The following is a 16,358-nucleotide window of genomic DNA, read 5'->3' on the forward strand; positions in this document are numbered from 1 at the left end:
GCTCCGGGAGGACAGTTCAATCACTTCTCCGCCAGTGCCGGCTCGAGCAGGGCAACACAACCACGTGCGGGCGCCCAGACGCTCGTTCCGGAAGAGAAAGCTTCGCTTCCGGAGCGCCCGGAACTGGCTCACAATCCGGGCGGCCCGAGAAGAGGCCGGCAGAGGGCGGTGTTGGAGAGCAGATGGGATTAGAGGCGGCCCTTGCGAACGCGCCCGGAGGTAGGCGGAGCCGGCGCGAGGAGCCCAGGCGACAAATTCCAGGGCCTGATCGGGACCGCGCCTCCCAGGCGGCGGCGGCGGCGCAGGGCGTTGGGGGCGGTGGGGGTGCTAATCTGGGGCCACTGGTTAAGGGGTCTGGAGCGACTGTCTTACAATTTCAGTGTAAATACGTTATCAGGATGTTTAGCTAATCAGCCCTTCTTGGGACTAGACAAATTATGTTTCGCCAGAGACTCTACCCGCTCATGGGGCGTGTGGGTCGAGAAGGACTCTTGTCACAGATATGCAGGAAGCCGAGTGTAGAAGAAGACTGGTTTGCGTTGGGAGCGAGCGGGGCTGGCAGTTAGACCGCCCTGAGTGGGCGCGGGTGTGCGCCCACCCCAGCTTGCTGATCGCTGGTAACCCAGAGTCCCGGGCCGCATCCTCTGCTGGCTTGTGGCAAAAGAGCACCCGCTGTGCAGTTCCACTGCCTGGGTTCCAGTCCCGACTGTGCCACTGTTTGACCTTCGGCTGTTTGACTCGTTTGGGCCTGTTTTAAAACCTGTACCCTCCTAGGGCTGGTATAAAGATAAGTGAGTTAATATGCCCCCAAGGGAGCTTAGACTAGGGCCTGGAACGTATGAGTGCTCAATATATGTTAGCTAAATACCAATTATTATTTAATCTTCATAATGGCTCTGGGAACTAAGCTGAAGAGGCAGTCCTGTACAGTGATTAACACCAGGTTCTTAAGTCAGACTACCTAGAATAAGATCGAGGTTTACTGAACCTACCTGGGGACAGGTTGATTAACCTAAGTCCTACTGGTAAGCTGATAAATATGAAACGTTAGTTCTTGGTACATGGTAAGCACTCAATAAGTGTTAGCTATTATTAGTCACCATATTCCACTGGTGACAGCTGAGAGAGGTAAAATGACTTGCCTAAAGTCATGCAGCTGGAAATGGGGGAGCAGAGGAATCTCAACTCACATCATTAAGACTACATACATATTCCTATACTCTCTGCAACGTCTTCCAGGCTCTTGATATTTCACCAGTGTGGTCTCTTGACCAGCATCATAGCGTCACCTGGGAGTCTGTTAGAAATGCAGACTCTCTGGCCTCACCCCAGATGTCATGATTCAAAATCTTCCTTTTTACAAGATCTCTAGGTGATGAGCATGTACAGTCAAGTTTGGGAGGCACCACTGACTGTGTGGGTTACAGGTTTTGTTTTCCTTTAACAGGAGGTTGGGAGTAGTGAAGAGGGGGTAATGCTGGAGAATTAACCCATAGCAGTGGACATAGTAGCTGTTAGGAAATAGATTCAATTGAGTTTCTGCTCGAGAGGGCTTTAGATACAGCCCCCTCTGCCACACCTGCCCCCAGAGTTTGGTCTCAGCTTAAGCTCACTATCTTTCCTCAACTCTCCTTTTTTCATTCACTCATCAGACGTGTAATGAGCACATTTTGTGCTTTTGGCATTGTGCTAGAACCTTCTCTCTTCCTTTTTTCTAAAGCATTTTAGGATTTGCTGGGGATTTTCTGAGCCTTTGCCTTAACACTCAGCACCAAGTCTTTAAACCAATCATCCTGTGGGGCCAAGACTAGGTCAAAGGCCATAATAGGTGACTGCCTTGAACCCTAAAGCTTTCAGGATTTGCCGGAGGAGAGAGTTAAGGACATTGACAGCTACTCTGGGCTTGGCTTAGCTTCTGATTTATTCATTCATTTAACAAGCATTTGAATGACTACAGTGTTCCAGACACTAGATACAAAGATTATTGAGACCTTATGAAACAGCAGGAAAGAAAGAGAAGTAAAGAGAAATTTACAATATGGCATGATTGAGCCTTTAATAAGAAATACAACTATGTAAGATTTGGCTCCTCTGTCAGTTTTCTGAGTTAGGGGAAAAAGAGCAGATGTGGACCGATGTTGAACAGTATCAATTCTCACTGGATGAAATGCTATTTGGTTTGAATCAGGCAGGTCAGCTCTTAATTGAACTCTAATTGTTTTATGCTCAATGATTTTTTACAGTCCCAGTGGATTTTAATTTCCTTAATGACTGGAGACTGATTTTTTCCTTCCACTTTGCTGAGCATAGTGCTGGATACATAATAAGTAATCAATACGTGATTACTTGAAAAAAATAAGCCTAATAAATAACCTTGTCTCAATTAAAAAAGGATTAATGTTGGCTGTGTTAGATTCAAGGTGAGCACAACTAGTAAGATTGGGGTTTAGGGCTTTAAAAAAATCTTACTGAGGCAAGTTGGTGAGTGGTGGTCTCCAGCTTGCATTCATATCATCTTTATGTTAGGCACGACTGTGCAGTTTCAAGAAAAAGAGAGCCTACTAGGGATGTGCTGAGCTCTTCCACCATCCTCTAACCTCAGTATGTCTAAAACTACATAACACATCATCTTCCTTCAAATTCACTTCTTCCATCATCCATCCATCCACTTTTTTCCCCCCAACAAATGTCTGTTGAAAGCCTTTCATGCCCAAGTTACTGTGCTGGGTATCAGTAATACAATGGTTAGTAAAAATAGGTTCAGTTGATGTTATTATCATTCTAGTCTAGTATATTGGGCTTAAAACTATGACATCATCCTTGACTTTTCTCTTCCCGTTTCCAAATTTACTCAGGCAGAAATTCCTGTTAAATGTATCTTCATTTTGTACCCTTTCCAGTCCCACTGCTATGGCCTTACGCCTAGACTGGGTCTCTTCCAGCTGCTTCTGTAGATCTTCTGTCCACTCTGTTCTCTGCCACTGGCTTCCAGCTGGATGTGGCCAGCAGGAAGCAGTGACAGAAGATCAGAGGGTGTGAAGAGGGTACGGTGAGGGCACATATGCCACCAGCCCTCTGCAGATTGCCATGGGTTGGCTGGTTCGTCTGGAAGTGATAGCTCCAGTCAGGCAGCCCTCTCCAGAGTGGCAGCCACCCTCTCCTGGCTCCTCTGGTTCCTGCAGGCCTGGGGGTGGTTGTGGCTCTCGTCGTTGTACCACTCTTCTTTTCGAGTTTCCTAAAACCATGCCCACAACTTTGTAATATTCCCTTTGTTGATCTTTCTTGAATTACCCAGCTCGACTGCTCCCTGTTTCCTGCAGGCCCTTGGCTGATCCCAGGGAGCTACCCCAGGAGCGTTCTAACAGTTTCCTGCCGCCTTTCTCTCTTCAGGCCGGTCCTGAAGATTTATCTCCCACAGATCTGGCCAAATCACTCTTCTCCTCAAACACTCCCTTCTCTACCTAACAAAATACTGATTGTTCTTGATGTTGGGTGTTCATGATCTGGCCTCAAACACCTCTTGTTACTCACATGGCATGATGGTTTTATGCTTGTTTTCCAAATATTTCTTCCCCACTCCTATTTTCCATCTAAGTTTTCTCTCTAGAACCTTAAGAATATTCCTCAAGAAAGGCAAAAATGAGGTGCAGGACAGAAAAAGCAACAATTATATTTTTGTAGCAACTGTTGGAAATTTTCCGTTAACAAAAGAGAACCTATAGGGAGATCCGCACCCCCCCTCACCCCCAAGTAGGGTACAGACATGAAAGGAATACCTTTCATGTTCTTTCAAAGCACACTTTGGTCAGTAAAACACATTTGTAAGCAATGTCTTTCTTTATTGTTTGGATACTGCATTAACTTAGATTTACTTTCTAAATGTTAAAGAACGTTTGCCCCTTTTTGGTAGTGAAAATTATTAGGGATGATTCAACCATTCTTCAGTCCTGCTGTGAACACAGTTATTTTGAGTATTTTGTCTGGGAAATTCAGTGTGCCAGTAATTTGATAAAAAAGAAAAAGACTCTTAAAATGCTTACATTATTTCCACATGGTTCATTTTTACTGATTTATAATTTTAATTTGGAAGTTCTTGAAGGGAAAATTTAATTTTGAAAATTTCTTATTCATAGACAAAATCTGTCGTCATGTGCGTCAGTTTTAGTCAGAAACCCATACAAAAGATCCATTATTTTTGTTTAAAAAGGAACAAAGAAGGTATAGCATTAAGATTTTATGTAGTTAGTGTAGGTAGAAAAATTACCAAACATTGTGCATTTGCCTAGGAAGTACTTTGGATTTTAGGATAGTAAAAATCATGGTAGCATTTTGGAATTGACCTAAGTTGTTTTGCTCACTGTAAAATACACGCTGGTTTCTGTTTTTCAAAAATTGACAAATGCAGTTTTCTACACGTGCTGAAATCTTACCTGTATGGTAGGTAAGCACCGTTCTTAAAACTTCATCACCAAATCCCAAGGGAATGAAATTGGTATTAGGCTTTAGATTTGACTTCTATAAGGAGTTCAATATGAGAATGAAGGATTGATATAAAAAGGAAAACTGAAATTCCAGAATTTTAGGGATATTTATATTCAAAGAATACAACAACAGAAAATGTAGATCCATTATTAAATTACATTTTCTATTATATTTTAATTTATGAAGTAAGATTGCAATGAGTAAGAAATCTTTTTGTGTTTTTCTTAATCAAAAATCCGGAACACTTTTTGTAAATAACTTTAGATTTATTGCAGATTAGGCAACTGAGTCCTGAGTACTTTTCGCCTCAGGAAAGCAACTTTGTTGCCACGCAGCCTTCAATTTATCTTTGTAATCATAGACCATTTACAAACATGTATTAATCAAATTTTTCTTCTAAATTTCCCACCTATGCAATATTAAGAATACACAGGAAAGTTACAGCTATGCCGAATAAACATTAATTCTTGGCCCCTCTTAACCAAGAATTATTTCTAAACATTATTAACCCATCATTTTTTAGAATACATCTATGAAAAATAAAAACAATGGATAGAAATCTAAAAATATGACCACATATGTGGTAAATTCTATAACCTACACTTTTCGTTTTCTAGGTGTTTTTACTTGCCAAAGGAAGACAGCAAAGGAAAGAACCTCTTAGTGGCAAGTAGGTGTGTCGCTGTGTTCTTGTCAGCATCCCAGGGTCTCCAAGGGACAGCACCGCAGTCTCGTCTAGCTCCCTGAGCCACTTGGTAATGCACAAGATCCAGTTGCTTGTGGCATGTGTACTTTCCCCCAAGGCCTAAATGGGGCTTATTATTTAGAATGTATAAATAATGTTCCTGGTATTTTCCACTATTTATTTCACTTGCCTCATTATTCAAGATTTAGTGTGAATTTTCTTTTTTTAATGACTTTTTATGACTTTTTATGGTGGGTCCTGGTTTCCTTCTCTGAAAAGCCTGTGGATTTCAAAGGAGATAGTTTAGGTCTCAGGCTTCCATTTATTCATCTGGAAAATGAAGAGGGCCCTTACGATTCATCTCTATGATCCTTTTCTTTTGTTAAAAATCTGTGTTCTTCAGGTGCTCCAATATTATTTTCTGATAAAGTGCTTTCTTTCCTGCTTGTTGATTAAAGTTTTTGACTGATATATCCCATTTTACAAACCTCCCCCAGAGTCAATTATCTCATTTCCTAGGCTGAGTGTATGACTCCACATAGTAAAACTGCTCCCTAAGTGCACAGGAGACTGTGACTACACAAGTGCTCATCAGTTTTTAATAATGTGGATGCTGATTATTGTGTTTTGTAGGTTATTCATGATACTTTTCTTTTTTCTTTGCTTACCATTAAATTACTTTGAGTATTGGAAGGTAGTGTAGAGAATGAGCAAGGTATAGTCCATTTTACTATTTGCTAGTTGTTCTGGAAAATTGTCTTATAGGGAAGAAGATAGAAAATATATTTGTAAATATTTATAAAAGTATTTATATTGGTAAAGTCAGATCTGAGAATGAAAGGTTGGGGATTGGACTGATTTGTGTCTCTCCTGGCCCAAGATCTGGAACTGATGATATTCTTTGGTTATTACAATTATAGAAAAGTTTTAAAGAAAGCTTCAAAGTTAACTCCCTAAAATAATAAAATTAGGGCAGCTTTGTGTTTCCTAGTTTGGTGTTGCTTCAGAGAAAGCTAGTGAGAGAATTTCAGTACAAGGAAGGAAAACAGAATGAAAAATAACGTTGCTGATATGTTTAGTCAGTATCATTCTGAGAATGAGTCTTGGTGATTTCTGGCCTAATTGCATGGGTACAAATTCCCCAAGCGATCATCACATCATCTGAAAAATGGGTTAACATTATTTCTCAGTTTTAGAGTTCTGTGAGTCAGAGATAAATTATTCAAACACACTTTTGCAAAGAACCCTAGAGGTGTAGTCAGGAGACAGGTTCTGGCTCCATCTCTGCCACTCCATAGCTGTGTGTGGCTTTGGTAAATCGCTTCACTTCTCTATGAGTTAGTGCCCTTATCTATGAAGTGAGCTTCACTAGCTTCTCTATGTCTTCTAGCTCCATGTGGTATTCTGTGCTTTCATTAAGATGACCTCAGGAGAAAAGACTGGGTGATGGTGAAACATAGACTATAAGACAGGGATTCTTAATTGGGGTTCCATGGGTGAGCTTCAGAGGGACATGAATACCCTGATGTTTTATGCAAACGTGTGTGTATGCATGTGTGTTTTTATGGATAGAAGATCTTTTTTCCCCCATCAGATTCTCTTAGGGATTTGTGACTCTCTACCCCTCTCCTACAAGCTTAAGAACTACTGTGCTGTAAAAGAGGGAGATCAATGAAGGCTAGAGGGAGTAATTGGTGAAGGCTTTATGAAAGAAGAGGAATGTGGATTGGCCTTGGAGCCTGGGTAGAGTTTGAATAGATGAGATGAGGAAGTTGGGGGTTCCAGTAGATGGTAACAATATGAATAAAGGCGTGTAGCCAGTATTTATGGAGCAAATACAATGTATCAGGCACTTTCTTTATAAAACCTCACAATAGGCCTGGGAGGTAGATAAAATCATTTTATAGATGAGAATGCTGAAGATTGTAAGGGTTAATAACTTGCCTGAGGTCATGCAGTTAGTAAATGGTAGAACCAGGATTTGAACCTTTGTAGTCTAATCCCAATCCAGGTGCGTAATTGCTACACCATAGAGCTTCCTCTCTCTGGTTCATTAATGGTTTGGTTTACCTAGGATAGCTGATTTGTGTTGGGGACAGGTAGGAAATAAGCTTGGCTAGATAAGGTAGGGCAGGACCAAATGTAGAATTAAACTTTCAGGATCAGTAAGAATTTGGATTTGATGCCAGAGGCAATAGTTGCCGTGGAAGATTTTAGACCGGTGAAGACATACCCAAAATGATATTTTCTTAATTATATTGTTTAAATCTTCCATGTTCTTTTATCTTCTTGATCTATCAGTTACTGAGAGGTATGTTGAAATCTGCTTTGATTATAGATTTATCAATGTGTAATTCCACTAAATTTTCATTCCATATTTTGATGCTATGTTAGTAAAGAACATGAACATTTAGAATTACTAAATCCTCCTGGTGAATTTTTCTTTTTATCTTTTTATCAAAACAGTGACTATCTTTATCCTTAATAATCCTTTTGTTGGTACTGTAGCTATATTGCTGTTTTTGGTTAGTATTTGTCTGGTTTATCTTTTTCCATCTTTTATTTCCAAACTGTATCTGTCCTTTTGCTTTAGATATGTCTCTTGTAAGCAGTATATAGATGGATTTCGTTGGTGGTTTGTTTTTTTAAATCAAATCTGACAGTCTATGAGTTTTAATTAATACATTTAGACTATACTTATTGTGATTACTGACTTGTATTTATTTCTATCTTATTTTATGCTTTCTGTTTATCTGGTATTTTCTATACCTATTTTTCTCTGCTCCTGCATTTTATTAGCTTGATTGAGTTTTATTTCTTTTTTTATTGAGATATAATTGACATATAATATTATATTAGTTTCAGGTATACAATATAGTGATTTTATATTTATATATATTGTAAAATGATCACCACAATATGTCTAGTTAACATCCATCACCACACATAGTTACAATTTTTTTTTCTTGTGATGAGAACTTTTAAGATTTACTCTCTTAGCAAATATACAGTAGAGTATTATTAGCTATAGTCACCATGCTATACATTACATATCCAGGACTTATTTATTTTATAACTGGAAGTTTGTACCTTTTGACCACCTTCATCCATTTCATCTATCCTCTACCACCTGCCTCTGGCAACCACCAATCTGTTCTCTATCAGTTTTTTTATTTTTTTTAAGATTCCACATATGAGATCATATGTTATTTGTCTTCCTCTATGTGACTGTTTCACTTGGCATAATGACTTCAAGGTCCATCTATGTTGTTGCAAATGGTAAGATTGCCTTCTTTTTTATGGCTGAATAATATTCCCTTGTATGTGTATATACCACATTTTCTTTATCCATCATCCATCAGTGGACACTTAGGTTGTTTGTGTGTCATGACTATTGTAAATAATACTGCAGTGAACATGGGGGTGCAGCTATCTTTTTGAATTAGTATTTTCATTTTTTTTTGGATAAATACCCAGCAGTGGAATTGCTGGATCATATGGTAGTTCTATTTTTATTTTTTTTGAGGAACCTACATCCTGTTTTCTATAGTGGCTGCATCATTTTACATTGCTATCACCTATGCACTAGGGTTCCCTTTTCTCCATATCCTTTCAAACACTTGTTAGTTCTTGTCTTTTTGATAATAGCCATTCCAACAGGTGTGAGGTTCTCATTGTGTTTATGATTTGTATTTCCCTGATGATTAGTGATGTTGAGCACCTTTTCTTGTGCCTATTGGGCATCTGTATGTCTTCTTTGGAAAAATGTCTATTCAGGTACTCTGCCCATTTTTAAATCAGATTCTTTTTTTGCTCTTGAGTTTTATGAGTTCTTTATATATTTTGGATATTAACCCGTTATCAGGTATATGAATTGCAAATATTTTCTTTCATTTGGTAGGTTGCCTTTTAATTTTGTTGGTGATTTCCTTTGCTGTGCAGAAACTTTTTAGTTTGATGTAGTCCCACTTGCTGATTTTTGCTTTTGTTGCCTTTGCTTTTGGTGTCCAATCGAAAAAGTCATTGCCAAGACTGATGTCAAGGAGCTTATTGCCTATGTTTTCTTCTAGGAGTTTTATGGTTTCAGGTCACACATTTAGGTCTTTAATCCATTTTGAGTTCATTTTTGTTTATGGTGTAAGATAGTGGTCCAGTTTTGTTCTTTGAATGTGGCTGCCCATTTTTCCCAACACTGTTTATTGAAGAGACCGTCTTTTCCCCATTGTATCTTCTTGCCTCATTTGTCATAAATTAATTGACCATGTTTATTTCTGGGCTCTCTCTTCTGTTCCCTTGATCTATGTGTCTGTTTTGATTGCTATAGCTTTGTAATGTAGTTTGAAATCAGGAATTGTGATGCCTTGAGCTTTAGTCTTCTTTTTCAAGATTATTTTGGCTATTCAAGGTCTTTTATGGTTCCATATAAATTTTAGGATTCCTTGTTCTATTTCTGTGAAAAATGATGTTAGAATTTTGATAGGAATTTGAGTTTTCTTTATTACATTTTAGCTCTCTGCTAGTTTGGAAATTGAGCATTCTGTTTTGATCCTTTTAGGGTGATCCTTCAAATGTTAAAAGCGTAATTGTCTTAAAACTATTCTAAGGTTAAACAACAACTTTACGTTCCTTATATCAAATATATGAATCTTAGGATGCTTTAACTCTGGAAAAGGCCCCCTTTTCCTTAGACAATACTATTTTCCTGAATTTTAGTTCCATTTTGTTTTTATACCCTCCAAATTAATCATCTTAAAAACACTATTGTTTTATATAGTCAAACTTGGCCATATGTATATTTGCTTTGTTTCCCAGTCCTTCTTACATCTCAGCCCACCCTTTGGGGTTCGTTTTTCTTTTTTCTGAAATACATCTTTTAGTAGTTCTTTCAGTAGATTAGTTAGTGGTAAACTCTTTTATTCTTTGTACAGCTTTATTTCATTCTCACTTGTGAATGGTAAGTTGGCTGGGTGTGACATTTAGGTTGCCAATTATTTTTCTCTTAGTTCTTTGAAGATATTTTGTTGCAGTTGCTGCTGTCAAGGAATGCTGTCATTTGAATTATTATTCCTATGTGGATAACTTCTGTGTTAGATACAAAGATATACCTCCCAGATCCTCATTCATGGAGAGACTTGCTGTCCGGCTGCAGGAGCATCACATAGCCTCTACTGTCAGCTCTTTCAGGGCCTGCCTCAGCTGCAGAGAGCTGTTTTGCCTGAGATCACATCCTTCCTGGGGCAGTCTGCGTTCTGTGACCAAGAAGGTAGTCATATAAAGGTCTGCATATTTCAGCCCAATGCAGGACACCCTGAAGGATAATTCTTGTCCCTGAGTCCCTGTTGGGTTGACTGAGGCTTTGTCAGCCCACATCACAGTGTGACTTCTTCCTCTGCTCAATCCTGCTTCCACCCCCTTTCTTTTACTGGAGTTGATCCCTAATAAGCACTTTGTCCCCAAAACTCTGTCTCATTGTTTGCTTCTGAAGAATCCAACCTGCATAACTTCTCTCTTCTCTCATTTAAGTTCTTCTTCTCATTGTCTTTGGTCTCTTCAGTTTCACCACAATGTTTCTGAGTGTGGATTTCTTTTTACTTATCATGCTTAAGATTTCTTTCCTGAATTGGATGGTTCATGTCTTTTATTAACTGTAAAACATTCCTAATCATTATAATTTTGAATATTACTTCTGCCACTTTCTGTTTTTCCTTCTTAGAACTACAAATAAATAAATTGGAACTTATACTATTCTCCAAGTTTTAATCCCTCTTATTTTCTGTTGCATTATCTGTGTGCTGTCTTCAGGGTAATTCCTCAGATCCATTTTCAGTTCACTAATTCTTCCTAGAGCTGTATTTAAACTGCCTTTAAAAACTATCTGTTGAACTTTGAATGAACACACTATAGTTTTGTTTTGTAGGAAGTCTAGTTGTTTTGTTTTCAAGCCTGTTCTTTTCACATACTATCTTGTTCTTTTCATACTTCAAGTTCATTTTTTGACTCTTTAATAATTTGGAATATTTATTTTATAGTCTCCATCTGTTAATTCTATTATCTGAAGTTCCTGAGAGTCTAATATTGCCTTTGTTGTGTCTGCTGATTGGGTTTTCTTGTGTTTGGTAAATTTGAATTTTGCGCTAGTCTTCTTATCTGTGGGCATCCTATGTTGTCTGTATGTAGGGCATGTCCTCCCAGAGAAGTTTTGAATTTGCTTCATCATCATCATGGAACCCTTTTTATATTAATAACTTGGTTTGGGGGCTCCTGATCATTTGGGTTCTATAAATCCAAACCCCAAACCCACATGAGAAGGAATCCATAGCTAAAATATAGTAAAAACATTTTTTTTTCACACTTGATCCAGGCCATGTCAGACAAGATTCTTTATTATAATTTCCTTCGGCTAGTAGTTGGATTTTTTTCTCTAGGTTATTCTTTCATCCATGCCCTTTGTAAATTCTCCCTTCTTTGGGCATCTCTGTTTCAATTTCTCACCTCATGTGGACCAAGGCCTTATTCCTTGTGAGCGGTAAAATCAAATCCCTAGGTGACAGAGACCAGTAGTACGCCATCCCTTTCACCCCCCAGGGCTGCTAGCACATCTGCTCTCAAGATGTCCACTCTGGTTTTTAGTTCTTTCTTTGCTTTTGGCTCTTGAGACTATTGTTTCCTTTTCATGAGAGGTCAGTTATGAATTCAAAATTATGTTTGTTCCTTTTTATCCAGTATTTTTGTGTTTTGTAGCAGAAATTTCAGGTTATCTGGTCTACAGTATTGTTGGAAATGGAAGTGTGGTGTTTGCCACTTGAAATTAGTGGTGGCATAGCTGATAATGTGTAATATTTGTAAGAATTGTGAAGTATGAAAAGTGATGGGCCAAATACCACTTCCACATAGGAATGCTCCTTGACCATACCATTTAAGAAAAAAGGAGTTAAATCAGGTGGCCAGTCATCCGTTTGCTTTGTTTACAGGGATATTCCCAGGTGAAAGAAAAGAAGGCAGGTGATCTGTCTAATCTCCTGGTCAACTGGACATCCAAGTAAATAGACTAATGGTATTTGCCAGGAAGAAGAGCCCTTATCTGCAGAATCTTGTTAATAAGATGTCCCTGGCTAAAGGATTATTTGTAGTAAATAAACTCAGAATGTATGGATACATGTGGCATGGTTACCTGGAGAATGTCATGTAGGCTACACAACTCTCTGGGAGAGAGAATGGACATGTTTATAATGTAGACATTCCTCCTGCTATGTGAAGTGACCTGTGACTCTCACGTAGAAACCTCATTTATTTTTCTGGGCTAGAGAGTACATGTCTGTTGTGGGGAGGAAGGACGTAGGCAGCTCCCCTGGATGTTCCAGACTTTTTCTTTTGAGTCTCTTGATTACCTATATCCTTGAAATTATTTATAAACCTTCACATTGCATGAAATCCTTGATTTATGATAATCTAATTAGAAAATCTCATTTGTGCTAGCTCACCATCTAAAGAAACCACCCACCTTCACCACATTATCCTGTTTTATTGTCTTTATGGCACTTATTTATTTATTTTTATTGTCTGCTTTGTTTCACTTCCCCAAAGTAAACTCTTTGAGAACAGCAATTTCGTCATGCTCACTGCTGTAGCTCCAGTGCCCGAAACAGTACTTAGAACATTCTAGAATAGTGACAAATATTTGTTGACTAATGCTCAATAAATATCTGTTCAGGGAATAAGATATCATCCTTGCTGTCAAGGATTTTATGGTTTTGTAAGGAAATTAAAATAAATACATATAAGACAGGAAAATCTGAGGAATCAAGCCACCACGAGACAGTAAAATAGAATGGTTATGAGTTTAGGCTTTGGAGTCATAGACCTTGGGTCACATCCTTGTTCTGCCAATGAGTGTTGTGGACTGAATTGTGTCATTCCCCAAAGTCATACGCTGAAGTCTTACCTCTAGTATCTCAGAATATGATCTTATTTGGAGATAAGGTCTTTATAGGGGTAATTAAATTAAAATTAGAGCCTTAGTGTGGGCCCTAATTCAACATGACTGGTGTCCTTGTAAGAAGAAGAAATTAGGACAGAGATATACACAGAGAGAAGATGATGTGACATGGACAATATGGCCATCTACAAGACAGTGAAAGAGTCCTGGAACAGATCCATCACTCATAGCCTTCAGAAGGAGTCAATCTTGCTGACACCTTGATTTCTGACTTCTAGCCTCCACAGCTATGAGAAAATAAATTTATTCTGTTTGAGCCACCTAGTCTGTGGTACCTTCTTATGGCAGCCCCAGTGAACTAATATACTGACTAACATAATGAGTATAGTCTTCAATTTTCTCATCTGTAAAATGAAGAAAAATTACAGTATCTTCATGCTCTCTCTTTTTTTTTAAACTTTTTATTAAGGTTATGATAGTTTACAACCTTGTGAAATTTCAGTTGTACATTATTGTTTGTCAGTCATGTTGTAGGTGCACCCCTTCACCCTTTGTACCCACCCTGCACCCCCCCTTTCCCTTGGTAACCACTAATCTGTTCTGTTTGTCTACATGTTTAACTTCCACTTATGAGTGGAGTCATACAGAGATTGTCTTTCTCTATCTGGCTTATTTCACTTAACATAATTTCCTCAAGGTCCATCCATGTTGTTGTGAATGGGATGATTTTATCCTTTTTATGGCTGAGTAATATTCCATTCTATACATATACCATCTCTTCTTTTTTTAAAATTTTTATTGAGTTAATGATAGGTTACAATCTTGTGAAATTTCAGTTGTACATTATTGTTTGTCAGTCGTGTTGTAGGTGCAACCCTTCACCTTTTGTGTCCACCCCGCACCCCACCTTTCCCCTGGTAGCCACTAATCTGTTCTCTTTGTCTACATTTTTAAATTCCTCATATGAGTAGAGTCATACCGAGATTGTCCTTCTCTATCTGGCTTATTTCACTTAACATAATTTCCTCAAGGTCCATCCATGTTGTTGCAAATGGGACAATTTTGTTCTTTTTTACAGCTGAGTAGTAGTCCATTGTATATATATATATACCACATCTTCTTTATCCAATCATCTGTTGATGGGCACTTAGGTTGCTTCCACATCTTGGCTATTGTAAATAATGCTGCAATGAACATTGGGGTGCATAGGACTTTTGGAATTGCTGATTTCAAGCTCTTTGGATAGATACCCAGTAGTGGGATAGCTGGGTCATATACCATCTCTTCTTTATCCAATCATCAGTTGATGGCCACTTAGGTTGCTTCCACATCTTGGCTATTGTAAATAATGCTGCAATGAACATAGGGGTGCATGGGACTTTTGGAATTGCTGATTTCAAGTTCTTTGGATAGATACCCAGTAGTAGGATGGATGGGTCATATGGTATTTCTATTTTTAATTTTTTGAGAAATCTCCATAGTGTTTTCCATAGTGACTGCACCAGTTTGCATTCCCACCAGCAGTGTATGAGGGTTCCTTTTTCTCCACAACCTCTCCAACATTTGTGACTTTTTGTTTTGGTTATTTTTTCCAGTCTAATGGGTATAAGGTGATATCTTAGTGTAGTTTTGATTTGCATTTCCCTGATGATTAGTGATGATGAGCATCTTTTCATGTGGCTATTGGCCATCCGTGTATCTTCTTTGGGGAAATGTCTTTTCATGTCCCCTGCCCATTTTTTGATCAGATTGTTAGATTTTTTGTTGATGAGTTGTGTGAGTTATTTATATAGTATAGAGATTGACCCTTTGTCAGATAGGTGACTTGCAAATATTTTTTCCCAATTGGTGGGTTGTTTTTTTGTTTCAATCCTGTTTTCCCTTGCCTTGAAGAAGCTCTTTAGTCTGATGAAGTCCCATTTGTTTATTCTTTCTATTGTTTCTCTTGTCTGAGAAGACATGGTGTCCGAAAAGATTCTTTTGAAACTGATGTCAAAGAGTGTACTGCCTATATTTTCTTCTAGAAGCCTTATGGTTTCAGGTCTTATCTTTAGGTCTTTGATCCATTTTGAGTTTATTTTTGTGAATGGTGAAAAAGAATGGTCAATTTTCATTCTTTTACATGTGGCTGCCCAGTTTTCCCAGCACCATTTGTTGAAGAGACTTTCTTTTTTCCCTTGTATGCCCTCAGCTCCTTTGTCGAAGATTAGTGCTCCATATATGTGTGGTTTTATTTCTGGGCTTTCAATTCTGTTCCATTGACCTGTGCACCTGTTTTTGTACCAGTACCATGCTGTTTTGATTACTGTAGCTTTGTAGTATGTTTTGAAGTCAAGGATTGTGATGCCTCCAGCTTTGTTCTTTTTTCTCAGGATTGCTTTAGTGATTTGGGTCTTTTGTTTCCCCATATGAATTTTAGGATTCTTTGTTCAATTTCTGTGAAGAATGTCATTGGGATTCTGATTGGGATAGCGTTGAATCTGTAGATTGCTTTAGGTACTATGGACATTTTAACTATGCTTATTCTTCCAATCCATGTACATGGAATGTCTTTCCATCTCTTTAAGTCGTCATCAATTTCTTTCAGGAAAGTCTTGTAGTTTTCATTGTATAGGTCTCTCACTTCCTTGATTAACTTTACCCCAAGGTATTTTATTCTTTTTGTTGTGATTATGAATGGGAATGTGTTCTTGAGTTCTTTTTCTGTTAGTTTGTTGTTAGAGCATAGAAACGCTACTGATTTATTTAAGTTGATTTTATACCCTGCAACTTTGCTGTAGCTGTTGATTATTTCTAATAGTTTTCCAGTGGATTCTTTGGTGTTTTCTATATATATGATCTGTCGTCTGCAAATAGTGAGAATTTCACTTCTTCATTGGCTGTTTGGATTCCTTTTATTTCTTTTTCCTGCCTAATTCCTCTGGCCAAAACCTTCAGTACTATGTTGAATAAGAGTGGTGAGAGTGGACACCCTTGTCTTGTTCCTGTTCTCAGAGGGATGGCTTTCAGTTTTTGCCCATTGAGTATGATGTTGGCTGTGGGTTTGTCATATATGGCCTTTATTATGTTGAGATACTTTCTTTCTATATACATTTTATTGAGTGGTTTTTTTTTTTAAGATTTTACTTTTCCTTTTTCTCCCCAAAGCTCTCTGGTACATAGTTGTGCATTTTTAGTTGTGGGTCCTTCTAGTTGTGGCATGTGGGATGCCGCCTCAGCATGGCCTGATAAGTGGTGCCATGTCCACTCCCAGGA

The 16,358-nt window shown here is 38.3% G+C and overlaps 1 protein-coding gene across 4 annotated transcripts in view; it reads left to right on the forward strand.

Annotated features, from left to right (window-relative positions):
• The window catches only part of CRH (corticotropin releasing hormone), a 200,799-nt gene that overhangs the window by 3,019 nt on the left and 181,422 nt on the right, over nt 1-16,358 (forward strand). For 2 of the 4 annotated variants that reach the window (XR_011543375.1, XR_011543376.1), the window contains exon 2: nt 5,100-5,237. The gene's annotated coding sequence lies outside the window, so the exon portion shown is untranslated. Of the gene's footprint in view, nt 1-84; nt 220-5,099; nt 5,238-16,358 lie in introns of those variants that run through there. The other 2 variants (XM_070631567.1, XM_070631568.1) reach the window with 2 other exon arrangements.

Source organism: Equus przewalskii, chromosome 8 (assembly GCF_037783145.1).
Source record: "Equus przewalskii isolate Varuska chromosome 8, EquPr2, whole genome shotgun sequence".
NCBI classification, from domain to species: Eukaryota; Metazoa; Chordata; class Mammalia; order Perissodactyla; family Equidae; genus Equus; species Equus przewalskii.